The sequence below is a fragment of the Triticum urartu genome, chromosome 7, assembly GCF_003073215.2.
Source record: "Triticum urartu cultivar G1812 chromosome 7, Tu2.1, whole genome shotgun sequence".
Lineage (NCBI taxonomy): Eukaryota > Viridiplantae > Streptophyta > Magnoliopsida > Poales > Poaceae > Triticum > Triticum urartu.
The window spans coordinates 456985387-456998807 of NC_053028.1; positions in this window are offsets into that span (position 1 = coordinate 456985387).

A 13421-nucleotide genomic window follows, 5' to 3' on the forward strand; every position below is an offset into this window, starting at 1 on the left:
GGCGTACTGGAACCCTGACCTCGACTTCGCCGCTGCGCTAGAGAGCTTGCCGGAGGATGCGGACCTCATGATGCTCGAGGAGCGTATCAAGCCCGTCATCAGCCGCGTCGATGGAATCTAGAGGGTGGTGGGCCAGCGGTGGGATTAGGCACCCCGTTTCTCATCGCCGATACAGGTTCAGAACCAAGACAATTTTTATCTTTAGTTAGAACCGCAGCAACAATTGATGTAATATAAATCTGCAACACTTTTTGAAACAACGCATGTTATTTCCCTGTTTGATTCCCCTTTGTATGTCCACCCTACATGGATCGGGTAGGTTGCTAGCGCGTAACCCAGGCCATGGCACCTTGAGGACGGATCCCCAATAGCCTACCGGGTATGCTTGCTGTCACGCGAACTACCTTACTGTTCTCAACGCGGCCGCTCTAACTGTCGAGCTTGACTCGAGTCAGAATCGAGAGCGTTGCCAATTGCGGAAGGCTACCCTGCCGCTCTCGACGCGGCTGCTTCAGCTATTGAGCAGACTCGAAATAGGGCAAGGGCGTTGCCAATAGCGGAGGGGCCCCTTTGCGTGTAGGTTTTCCATACATAGGGCAGGACCTTTGAGGATAATAACCTTATATATGATAAGAAATTGCTTAAAGCTTCGCACAACTTAGCTTTTCTGTCGTTGCGCGGGCATCCACCGCATCTGCAGATGGTGCCATCAAGCTTGGTCGTCTTCTTCCCTGGAATGACGGCCACGATGAAGTCGCTGCTCCGATCAGACCAAATTTCCACCACTGCGCCCCCTACCTGGCACGCCAAAGATGTCGGGGGAAATCGAGACCTATGGAATCACATGGATCCCTTCTACAGTTTGCGGGCGCGGGGTTGTGCAAAGAGCGGGTTTGACAGGATGCACACGGATCGTTTACCCGGGTTTGGGCCGCGGAGATGCGTAATACCCTAGTCCTGCTTTGGTGGATGTATTTGAGTGTTCTCGTGTTCTTGAGCTAGCTACGGGGTGCAACTTGCCCAAAAGATCCGAATCCTTCTCCTGGTCGCCTCGGGCTTCCTTTTATAGGCAAAAAGGGGTTGCCACAGTCGCACGCAGGAGGTGGAAAGGTGTACGGTGGATAAGCCTATCCTCTGGCACCGTCGGACAAACGCAATTAATGCGGTGCCGACGTGTCTCTCCCGCTTTATCAGGGACGGCAAGGAAGCACGTCCCAGCTGTCGCTGCCTCGCCTGGCTGCGATGCGCGTCCGAGGTGACGATGCGTTGTAGTGCCATGTTGGCTGGCTGCTGGGCTGGCGCGGTGGTGGATCCTTCATGAATACCTGCATGCCACCACGCAGGTGCTTGCTGAGTCGGTCATGGAGGCCGCTCGTCGCCACGCAGGTGCCTGCTCAGCTGGTTGAGCTGGCAGCTGCATGGGGATGGCTGTGGAACCTTGGCAGACACGGGCCTGACAGCGGCCCCATAAGTACCTTTGGCAAGGACCTTTCTAGGACCCCAACAAGGGTCTTGCCGCCGCACTGTGGTCGTCCTCGGCAAGGGTCTTGCCGGGTATCTCGTGGATTTCCTCGACTAGGATCCCGCCGAGGGTCATCGTCTTCTGATCCTCATCTAATCTTGTGTGTTTATGATCTTGATGAAGATCTGCATGCCACCATATAGGTGCCTCCCGAGCCTTGGTTCCAATGTAGTTGGTTGGTGGTGTTGGAACCTGCGGGCTCAAGGGTGGCCTGCTCTGCCGGCATCGGGCAAGTTGCCCCAGCAAGGCTCTTGCCGGGGCCGCGGAGGCTGCCCCGGCGAGGATCTTGTCGAGGGAGTCCACCTCGCCCTTTTTCTCTTTTGTGTTCTCTCGTCTTGGCGTTGCCTCTGGCCGCCTTGTGCCTTCGGCTTCCCTCCTCTGCCCTGCTCAGTGTGGCCGTGGGCGCGACTCCGACTGTCCGTGCACAAGTAAAGGGGTAAAAAAAGGAGTGCCCCTACTTATGTACACCGATAGACGCTCAAGTAGTTGCTTGGGAGATTCACCTTTATCCTTACAAAAGTTTTGCAATTGACCCTTAGCAATTTCATATTGAGCAAGACGGAGAGTGGAGGTACCGGTCTTGGTTCTCACAATGGTATCCCATAATTCGTTGGCACTTGTGATATGTATGTATGGTGTCCTTTGCTTGTCGGTCATACCTCTTTTTATGCACATGGTTGCTGTGTCGTTGAGATTCTTGTCATATACCTCTCTTGGAGTAAGATTCTTCGGGTCAACAGCTTGGTAGCTATACTTCAAGATCTCCAACATCTCATCATTTTCATACCGAAGATGATCCTGCATTGCAACTCTTCACAAAGCAAAATTGGTAGTTTCATCAAGTAAAGGAGGTTTGCCTTGAGGGTTATACCTAGGTTTCTCTATTTGAGGTCTTGCATAAAGCCAAGGAACACTGGAGTGTTCATTGCTAGGAGGTTGTTGGCCAAGTGAAGGAGTAGGAACAGCTGGCCTCGAGGCCGCACCACCAGAAAGTGGTGCAAGCATCATGGTTAGTGTGGCTATCCTCATTTGGACCCAGGCCTGAAGAGAGGCATCATGCTCCTCCTTTTGCTTAGCAAGAGCTTGTTCCATATCCTCCGAAGTGAAGGACTTCGCTTCCATGGAAGCCGCGCCTGTATTCTTCGGATCTGCAACAAAGGGAGTCCCATCGGGGTTCATCTCGCTCTAGGGCAGTTAAGCCACAAGCATAGAGCACTAGGCTCTGATACCAATTGAAAGGATCAAGATGGACCTAGAGGGGGGGGGGGGAATAGGTACAATTACAAATTTTAATTATTACTTAGCAATTTTAGGCAATAATGCGGAATATGAAAGTGAGCCTAACAATTGCAAGTGTGATGCTAAGGGCTAAGCAAGATAAACAAGTAACACAAGTATGTAAGTAAGAAAGCACAATATGATATAAGTAAGATCTAAGAGACAAGTAACCACAAGTAGAGAGTTAGGGTTATGGATAACCGCAACTTTGGGAGACGAGGATGTTTGCCGATGTTCACTTCCTTGGAGGGAAGCTACGCCACCGTTAGAGAGGTGGATGTTACCACGAAGGCACACCAACGCCACGAAGGGTCACCCTATTCTCCCTTTGAGACAACACCACGGAGGCGTTTCTCAACCACTAGTGGTAGACCTTGGGGTGGTCTCCAAACCTTCACAAACTTTTCCGAGGATAATCACAAAGGTCGATTCCTCTCCGAAAGACTCCTACCGCCTAGGAGTCTCCAACCTCCAAGAGTAACAAGACCGATGGGGAAAAGCTCAAGACTTGCTCAAATCACGAATTCCTTTGGTGCAAAGAAGGGGAAGGAGTGGACCTATGACTTGATCTGACAACTTCTCTCAAAAGCTCTCAAATCCCCTGGGGATCTAAGATTTGGTGTGGAGAAGTGAGAGAGAGAGTGAAATGTGTTCTAGGGTTTGTTCAAAGTGAATGGTCGACCCTCTCCTGTGGGGAAGAGGGGCTATATATAGTGTGAGCACGAATATGGCTGTTGTAGTGCAAGTGAACGGGCAGGCCGGACATCCGAGCTAGGGGCCGGACATCCGGCCTAGCAAGCCACTTGAAGAACAAGGCAGAAAACAGAGCATAAAGCAGAGGGGCCGGACTTCCGGGGGCCAAGCCCGGACATTCGGCATGTCAAGAAACCCCGGACATTCGACACATGGTTGGACATCCGTCAATTTTACAGAATCAAAAACAGCCTCTGGATAGCACAGGCCGGACATCTGGCAGGGAAGCCCGGAAATTCGGGGTGCACTAGGAGCCCGGACATCCGGCATAGAGGGTCGGACATCCGGCAATTAGCACAGCACAAAAGTGCTCTCTGGATAGCTACGCCCGGATATCCAGCGAGCAGGCTGCATATCCGGCGTGAGGCCCGGACATCCGGCTTGAAGCCCTGACATCCGGCAGCCCAGAGACAGAACCATGAAGGTGGAGCATGTGCATATATGGCAAGGAGTTTTGTGGAAAGAGCAAGCCTTACACTAACCCTATCGATCCCCTCTTAATTGTGTGGGATCCTATACTCAAGAAAAACAAATATGTAATCAATTTTTGGGCTTCATCCTTGAGTAAAATTACTTTGTATGCTCTTGATCAACACACGTCGATGAACTGGGGGCTAACACCTGAGATTCACTTGACAACCATTGTTAAACCCCTACATGTATATTATCATCAACATCAAAACATGATGTAACGACAAGATTGCTCTTTCACATGCTAAACCTGTTATGTGTCTGCTTGTTTCTTCTTTTAGAATGCTGACAGAATATTGGGGAAGAGTGCCTTATTAAGCAATGATAAAGGAAGTAATGCAGATAAGGTTCAAGATCGTGAGACATCCTTGTTGGTCTTCAACAAAGCTGATAAAACAGCTAAGGGAAACTATCTTGAAGACAGTGAGGCAACCCCAAAGTCCTGTCTTGGTTTACTATTCGAGTTACTGGCCACTACTCTTGCACAAGCTTTTCAAACTCACTGTCTGAATCAGTTCGGTTTCTTGAGTCTCAACTACAAGCTGAAAGACATCGATCAGCTGTACTGCGACAAGAAGCGGAAGAACTGCGGAAGTCCCTGGAGCATTCAGATGCATACTTTCTGGTGCAACAGCAAGCGTTGGAGGATTTTAGCGCCAAACAACACAAATCTAATAAGCTTGCTAAGCTTATTGCCAGCTTGGTGGATACCTGCGATAACGTTTCTTGAGCTCTTCTGAAGTTGTTTTAGTTATGGACTTGTTTTGCTGCCGTGTTTATTTGCATTGGTGGCCAATTTTGATGGCCAGTGTATGTAATATGCTGCTTTGTTCCCTATATTTGCACTGGGGGCGAACTTTGATGCCCAGTGGATGTAATATATGTAATAGGTGTAATAGGCTAGCGTTAGTTGCTTGCTTATTTATTTCCTTATTGTCTTGTTTAGTTGTTTTCTTGTAGTCACTGCAGTTCTTTTTCCGCGTTTTTCTAGTGGCCACAATAACCTATTTTTGGTAACTAGGCCACAATAATCATGGCAACACACGGACTATTGTAACCATGGGCCTCTTGCGGGCTGTGGGATCCGTGGGCCTTCTATGGGCCGTCGGATCCATGGGCCTTCTACGGGCCATTGGATCCATGGGCCTTCTACGGGCTGTAGGATCCATGGACTTTCTACGGGCCGTATGATCCATGGGCCTTCTACGGGACGTAGGATCCATTGGTCTTCTATGGGCCGTAGGATCCATGGGCCTTCTACGGGGCGCATAATCATTTCGCCAAACATGGGCCGTACTATTCGTGGACCATAACAGGCCGTTAATAGGCCATATTTGATAACGCTATGAAAACAGCCCAACGGGTTAACGGTCCACAAATGGGCCGAATGTAACCACTGGCTGAATTTGGCCCACAAACAGAACATGCCAGTGACTGACTGTAACTAAGCGAATGTCGGCGTTCTGGGAATGATGGTCCCCAGACATGCCTACCTGTGGCCCATAGCGTGGCTATGCAAGCAGGCCCGTATGGCCCATGTTCATCAACAAGGCATCCAAGACCCTCGCGAGGCGGACGACACAAGACCTCCTCAGGAGCGGCCTCGCCAGGCAGGCTAACAAGGGCCGGAGAGATCAAGGCAAGGCAAACCTCGCGAGGTCCTCGTGACGTGAGCCATGACGATCGAGACCAGGCGGGCGCAAGGAGGCACTACAAAAAAATACACTTCCGTGATGATACGTGTTTGTCACAGTAGGTCGGGTTTTTTGTCATGCATGTACATCCATGACAAATTTATGACAGAATCAAGATAGTCATACCTGTGCTGTCGTGGAAGTGTTCCATGACATTACCAAAATTATCATCACGGAAGTGTCCACTTCCATGACGATAAATCGCGCGTCACAGAAGTGCTTTCGTCAAGGGTGACCGACACGTGGCATCCACCGAAACGGAATGCCGTTAAGCTATCGGGTCGGGTTTTGGATCTGATAACCCGTTAACAGCCCCGACCAATGGGAAATTTCCACGTGTAAAATTCCTATTGGCTGGACGAAATACGTGTTAGCTCATCAGTGGGTCAGATAGGCGCCTATGATACGTAGACACGTGGCACGGCCCAACAGAGGCCCATTCCTGTGAAAAGGCCGGCCCGTTTGACTTGGTCAAAAGCTAGCGGACCGGCCCATGGAAAGCCTGTTATTGGTCTGTTTGCATATAGCCCATTTACAGCCCGCTAACCTAAGGCCCGTTACGCCCTATTCGAATTAGGCCCAGCCCGTTTTCACTTCTGGCCCATGTATGGCCCATGACATCTTTCGGCCCATATGAGGCCCTACGTAACTCTTGGCCTATTAACCGCCCGTGGTGAACCTGGCCCGTAATGAACAGTGTATTACTTTACACACATTAACGGCCTGTGGTGAAACTGGCCCGTAATGAACAGTGTATCACTTTATACCCATTAACGGCCCGTTATTCCCTTGGGTCGTTTCCAACCCATGTTATCTTTCGGCCTTCTCAGAGCCCATTTATTCTTGGGCTCATTTCCAGCATTTGTTTACTTACGGCATGTTACTGTCATTTTCTGCTTGTGGGCCAAATTCAGCCCGTGGTTATAGTCGGCCCGTTTGTGGTCCGTTAATATGTTGGGACGATTTCATAGCGTCATCAAACACGGCCTATTAACGATGGCCCATTACGGTCGGCCCATGAACGGACGATTCCAACTCTAGCCCGTTTATGGCCATAATGCGGTCTGTTTGGCCCGTAGAAGGCCGATTGTTTCTACGGCCCGTAGAAGTCCTACTGTTTCTATGGCCCGTAGAAGGCCCACTATTTATACGGCCCGTAGGAGGCCCAGTGTCACTACAGTAAATATTAGCCCATGGTTATTGTGGCCTAGTTTTAAAAAATAGGTTATTGCAGCCACTACTTAACCGCGAAAAAATAACTACAATGACTACAAGCAAACAAATAAACAAGACAACAAGGAAATAAATAAGCAAGCAACTAACGCTAGGCTATCACGGCTATTACACATATTACATCCACTGGGCATCAAAGTTCGCCACCAGTGCAAATATAGGGAACAAAGCAGCATATCATATACATTGGCTGTCAAAATTGGCCACCAGTGCAAATAAACACGGCAGCAAAACAAGAGCATAACTGAAACAACTTCAGAAGAGCTCAAGAAACGTTATCCTGGGTATCCACCATGCTGGCAATAAGCTTAGCAAGCTGATTAGCTTTGTCCTGTTTGGCGCTAAAATCCTCCAACGCTTGCTGTTGCACCAGAAAGTATGCATCTGAATGCTCCAGGGACTTCCGCAGTCCTTCCGCTTCTTGTCGTAGCACAGCTGATCGATGTCTTTCAGCTTGTAGTTGAGACTCAAGAAAACGAATTGATTCAGACAGTGAGTTTGAATAGCTTGTGCAAGCGGTAGTGGCCAGTAACTCCAACACTAAACCAAGACAGGATGTGTCACTATCCTGAACCTTATCTGCATTACTTCCTTTACCGTTGCTTAATAAGGCACTCTTCCCCAATATTCTGTCAGCATTCTAAAAGAAGAAACAAGCAGACACATAACAAGTTTAGCATGTACTAGTATATGAAACTCATTTCGGTGAACCAGTTCATTAGTAAGGTGGACAGGATTAAACTACCAAGTCTTCTATTGCCAAGTACTAGTACAAAATAAAAGCATCAAACAAACATATATCTATGTCCTATGGTAGCAATGGAATCTTAAATTAGAACAGTTGTTCTTCAGGTTTAGGCACTTGTTCTACATGAACAGAGTACAGTAAGACGCAAGAATATAATACTTAAAAATAGAAAATGAGCTCGTAGACCTTACCACATTCTTGGCTCGGGACCAGTACAGAACAAGGCGTTCCCAGTCATCGTCCAGTAAATGTGTCTCAGGAGAACGTAAGGGAATTTGATGAGTTTCTTTTCCGGTGAAGTACGTTTTCTTCAGGTAATTCCTATACGGCCACCAAGCATTCTTGAAGATAGCAGAGGTATTAGCACAGGTTACCTCATCCTGAGTTTCCAAATTGGTCCTTCTCTATAGAGAAAAATGGGAAATTTTGTTGTATTATAACCATCATGGAGGTAGGATGTATGGGACGAAGCAAAGTAATTGCCATGAATAACATTACTTACACATAACTCCAGGACAAACACCTGCAACTGGAATTTTCCTTCATCTTCAGTATAATATTTCCAAGATGGGAAGATACGCACATATGATTCAACAACATCAAATGCGATAGATGCTAAACTACGACTAGCTGGTTGTGCTTCCTCCACAGGAATAGGCGTACTAACTGGTGGAGTTGGGGTTCGCCGTGATAGTACTGGCCCTTTGGGCACTGGAGCTGCCTTACTAACTACTCTTGTTTGGGAGCTCTGTGGTGGAGATGGTGCTGTGTCAACAGGAACTGGGTTACTATCGGCTGGGGTTGGGGTTAGATTGGGTCAAGCTGGTTCTCTGTCCATCGTAGTAGGGGTACAATCTGCGAGAGTTTGGGTTATGTGTGGTACAGCTGGTTCTTGTGCATGTACAACCAGGGCGGTATCTCCACCAAGAGGTAGCACTGTTTTATTTGAAGACCATGTTTTTAGTCCGTTAGATGCTGGCATCACCTGCTCCAATTCAAATGGCTGATAAATGGGAAACATAGTTGAATGTACACACATTTTATGAGAGACAGATGCAATAGATAGTGTGGAAAAAAGAGGGCATGAAATAGTTGACATGTATATTGTTTAACTAAAACGGATAGCATGACATAATTTCACATATATGATGTCTATCTAAACTAGATAGCATAGCATAACATAATTCAAAGATATGATGAATAACTAAACAGGAACGCATGACATAATTCACCTACATGTTATCTAAGTAATCAGGATCGCATCATTTAAGTCACATATATGATTTATATGCTAAACAAAGGGCATTCGATATGATGTCTGAACTAAGAACATGGTGTTGAATATTGTGTATATGATGTCGAAACTATGCAATGCAAGACACCGTATGCATGATATGAGCAGTATAACCGTGCCAAGTTAGAGCATACACCTTAGTGGGGGAATAGGACTGGTCATCTGTCTCTGAATCCATCTCTGAGGAGCTATCGGGACCCAACAAGAGATGTGCTTTGACAGGTAGCACTATCTGCTCTGAAGGCCTTGTTTTCACTCCAGATTTTTCCATCTCCCACCAAAATGGCTGATTCACAAGAAGAGTAGTTTAATGTACAAACATTGTCGACAAATGGAAATGTAATGAAGAAAAGGATGGGCAAGATATCATTCAAATATATGATGCCTGGTTAAACAGGATGGCATTGCACATTTCACATATATTATGGATGGCTAAAAGACATGAGACTGCATAATTCCCATATATGATATAGAAACTTAACATGTGGCATTACAGAACATGTCTAAACTAAGCAGATGACATATATGATGTCAAAAGTAGGCACTGCAAGGCAACATATGCATGATATGACTAACATCATCACGCCAAGGTAGAGCAAACACCTTGGGGGGTAAATAGGAGTGGTCAGCGGTGTCTGAATCCGCCACAGAACAGATATCTTCCTCTGGATTACAATCTGGAGAGGGGTGGGGAGGGTTTGCCATTGAACCCACCATGGAGCGATGTCTGCATGACATTGTATTTCCGCGCAAAACTCTTCTCTTTTTCTCTACATGTTCAGCATGACTGTGTACAATATCTGACATGCATACGAAAAAAATATGGTGAGATTATGTAAGGAGAGCATGTACAAATTTAGAGTGATGGTAACAACTAGTGGATCGATGTTTTTCCGTTGAACCAAAATAGCCCTAATGGTTCGACGTGAATGTATAGTAATACGTGATGCAACAAGTGTACAACCTCTTTGCCGTAGCCATGTCGACCTCAGCATCATTGGGTTGGTCACTGAAGCAGTTGAGGCAGAGGTGGCTGTCGGAGGTGTGGAGGAAGATCTGAGGAATCTGTAGATGGTGTCCAGGGCACTGCTCTGTTGTGATGGATCGTTTTGTCGTTGGAGCATCTCTGGTGAGCCGTAAGACGTCAAGGCTGAAGCAGCACAAGACAGACATCGTCAATCTCAAGTGGGATTCTAATAGCATCTCCAATAGATGACGTAAAATGGATGTAAAATTAACATCACGAAAAACCACCTGACTACAACAGATGAGGTAAAAACTGTTGACTCTGAACTTAACTGTCGAAACTGAAATTTACTGTGGAATCTGAATGCTACTGTCGAAACTGAACGCAATGGTAGCAGAGAGGCACTTGACATGTTGTTTAGGGAGGGCCTGCAGTTCATCTTCAACCTGCACCCCCTTGAGCCGCCAGCCACCACCGGCCGAACCGCCGGCCCTAGCGCTGCCTCGCCGCCCCGAAACAACTCGCCACCGCCACCCCGGCTAGCCCTCTAGGCCCCCCGCCCCCACCCTGAACCCTAAGATAGATAGTGGGGTACCTCTCTGATGAGCCCCCGTCCCCGCTGCGGGTGGTTCTTCCTTAACTCCGGCGAGCCCCCCCAACCCCTGAAAATCGACTGACCGAAAAGTTGATTCAGTCGACTGAAGTGTGGCTTAATCGAAGCAGAGCAGCAGCACGAGCGAGGGGGAGAGCAGCAGCAGCAGCTGGGCGAGCGAGCGATCGAGCGAGAGATGGAGCAGCAGCAGCAGCAGCAGATCCGGCTGGTATGGCCGCCGCCGCCGAAGGGGCCTCGCACTGAGGGAGAGCCGCCGTGGAGATGTCGCCCGCGGCGCCGGCTTCAAGGTAGCCGCTCCATGGGGGTACGGGATGGAGCACCGTCGGCGCCAGGAGGTCGAGTTAAGGAGAAGGTGCGATGCGATGAGTGCACAACCTCTTTGGTGGCGCCGAGTAGGCCTCGGCTTCGTCCGAGGACTCGGTGAGGATGATGCGGTTCCGGTGAAGCAGGTTAAGGCGGCGCTGTGGGGATGGAGCAGCCGCGATAGATAAGGCAATCGTCGGAGCAGCTCCTTGGAGGTGGAGGACGGGGCGGCTGAACCGGCGGGACGGCGAGATGTACGACGGATCCTCATCCAGGAAGGTGGAAGAGGGACGTCGAGCTGTTGCGGTGGACGACGTCGTCGGGGAAGAGGCTCCGGCTGGGCAGTGGTGACGTGGCGGACGGAGGATGGTGGGGTTTCGCGGCTGGAGCAGAGAGGTTATGGCGGTCTGGGATTTCGAATGGCGAAAAGGGGGCGATGCGAGGGGGTGAAGCATGACTTAGGAATGCGCTTGTCCAAAATGTAGGGTGTGTTACAAAAGTACCCCCCACCGATTTGAACTAGCGGCCCTTTCGGCTCAGGGTTATAAGGGGGATTTCGCGTGTCGGGATTTGGCAGCTGGAGGGAGTTTTTGCGCGCGTTGTAATTTCGGGATAGCAAGGCGCGGGTTGTGAAGGCACCAGTTTTGGGAGCACGATATCTGAATTTTCGGGATATAACAAGACGCGGGTTGAATTTTAGGGACAAGCCTAACGTGTCGTAATATTGTACTTGTACGTACCAAATCAATTCGCACTTCCCTCAACCAAAAAGAAAACAAAAAAATAAAACTATTCACACCACACAAAGAGAGAGTCTTGCCCCGTTTTACTATACAAATGCTATTCAAAGCTACTCCCTCCTTCCATCTATATAGGGCCTAATGCGTTTTTTGATGCTAACTTTGACCAAATATTAGAGCAATGATATATGACATGCAACTTACACAAAGCACACCGTTAAATTCGTTTGTGAAAGGTTCTTTCAATGATATAATTTTCACATTGTGCATGTCATGTACTATTAATCATGTCAACAGTCAAAGGCGGTCTTAAAAATCTCATTACGCCCTATATAGATGGAAGGAGGGAGCATGAATCCATGTTATGTCCGATTAAATTTTTTTGCTTGCTGTATAATGCATGTAACCTACTCATACCAACATTTAGTGCATTCCAAATGTCTATACTACCGCTGCAATTGGAACTAAATTTGAATTCGTTTCTCTATTTCAATAAGAATCTACAATCATGATTGTTGCCAACTTAGACCATCATAGTTTCCTTGCTATCTGCCAGATATAAATCAGACGGCCTATAATGCAGGATGGCAGGCACACCATCATCAACAACTCCGTTTTTTTATAAGAGTAGAGATAAAATATATTAAATGTAGTATACCATGTTCATAACCACACCATGTGTATCACCGTTATATATATTCACACATCCGTCGGTTTGAAACACTATGATAAATTCTTCAAATATCCGAATTCGCTTTTTATAATGAAGTATATATGATCTCTATTCGTCTTTTACACCCACACAACCCTCTTATCTTTGTAGCTAGCGCTAACTTTCTCTTGTGCATGCGCACGCCCACATCCCTCTCACCCTCCCTCAGCATTCTCTAGCTCCATCGCGCAAATTCGTCTTTTCACTTTAGGTCGTTCACCCACGGTGTGTGTAGGCCCCCCAGCTCCTTCTTTACGGCACACGTCGATCGATATGCCTCTCTAGCCAGGTGTGCCTAGCACAAACACAAGCTTCCCCTCTTCTTTTGTCACCGTCCATGCCTCAATCCCACCACTCTTTTCATCGTTCTCGTACTCGCACACTCATCCCCCTCGATATAGTATGCCTCTCGTACCACATCCTACATGCATCCCTCTCTCTCTATCCTTCTCCTCGTGCCTCATTTGCTTCTAACACACACATGCATGTATACCGATCAATCTCCCAACATATACCTCGATCGACTTTAACTACCCCCCCCATCGATCGACGTACCTCACAAGTTATGTCTCTCCTTTCTCTTACAAAGGGCGATTGATCTTCCTATGTAGTTACGTCTTCTTACCATAGCCACATCGTCCCCCTCATGATTCGTGCATGCCTCCTGACCCGTCTCTCACACACACGTGCAGAGACAACAAGCAGCCATCTCCTCTCTTATTGATATTGCGGGCGTGCCCTCCGTTTGTCTAGCAAGCCTATCCCACCATTTGTTAGTAGCAACTCCACTACCACCCCCTCCAACACTCTAGCTCTGTCTCTCTCCCAGCCTTATTCATCTCCTGCACATATGCATGGATGCCGATCGATCTCCCTTAATACATGAGGCAGATCGATCTCCTTAATACATGAGGTAGGCCTCTCTCCTCCTCCACACATATACCAGCCATTGTACCTCTATAGTTAATTGGGCCTCCCTCTTCCCCCACCACACACCGACAGTCGAGCGCTGCAGGTAGGTATCCATGCCACAGAGACAAACTGCACATGTCCCATCTCACGTTCCAGTAGGCCAGCCACTCTATATCTTTGA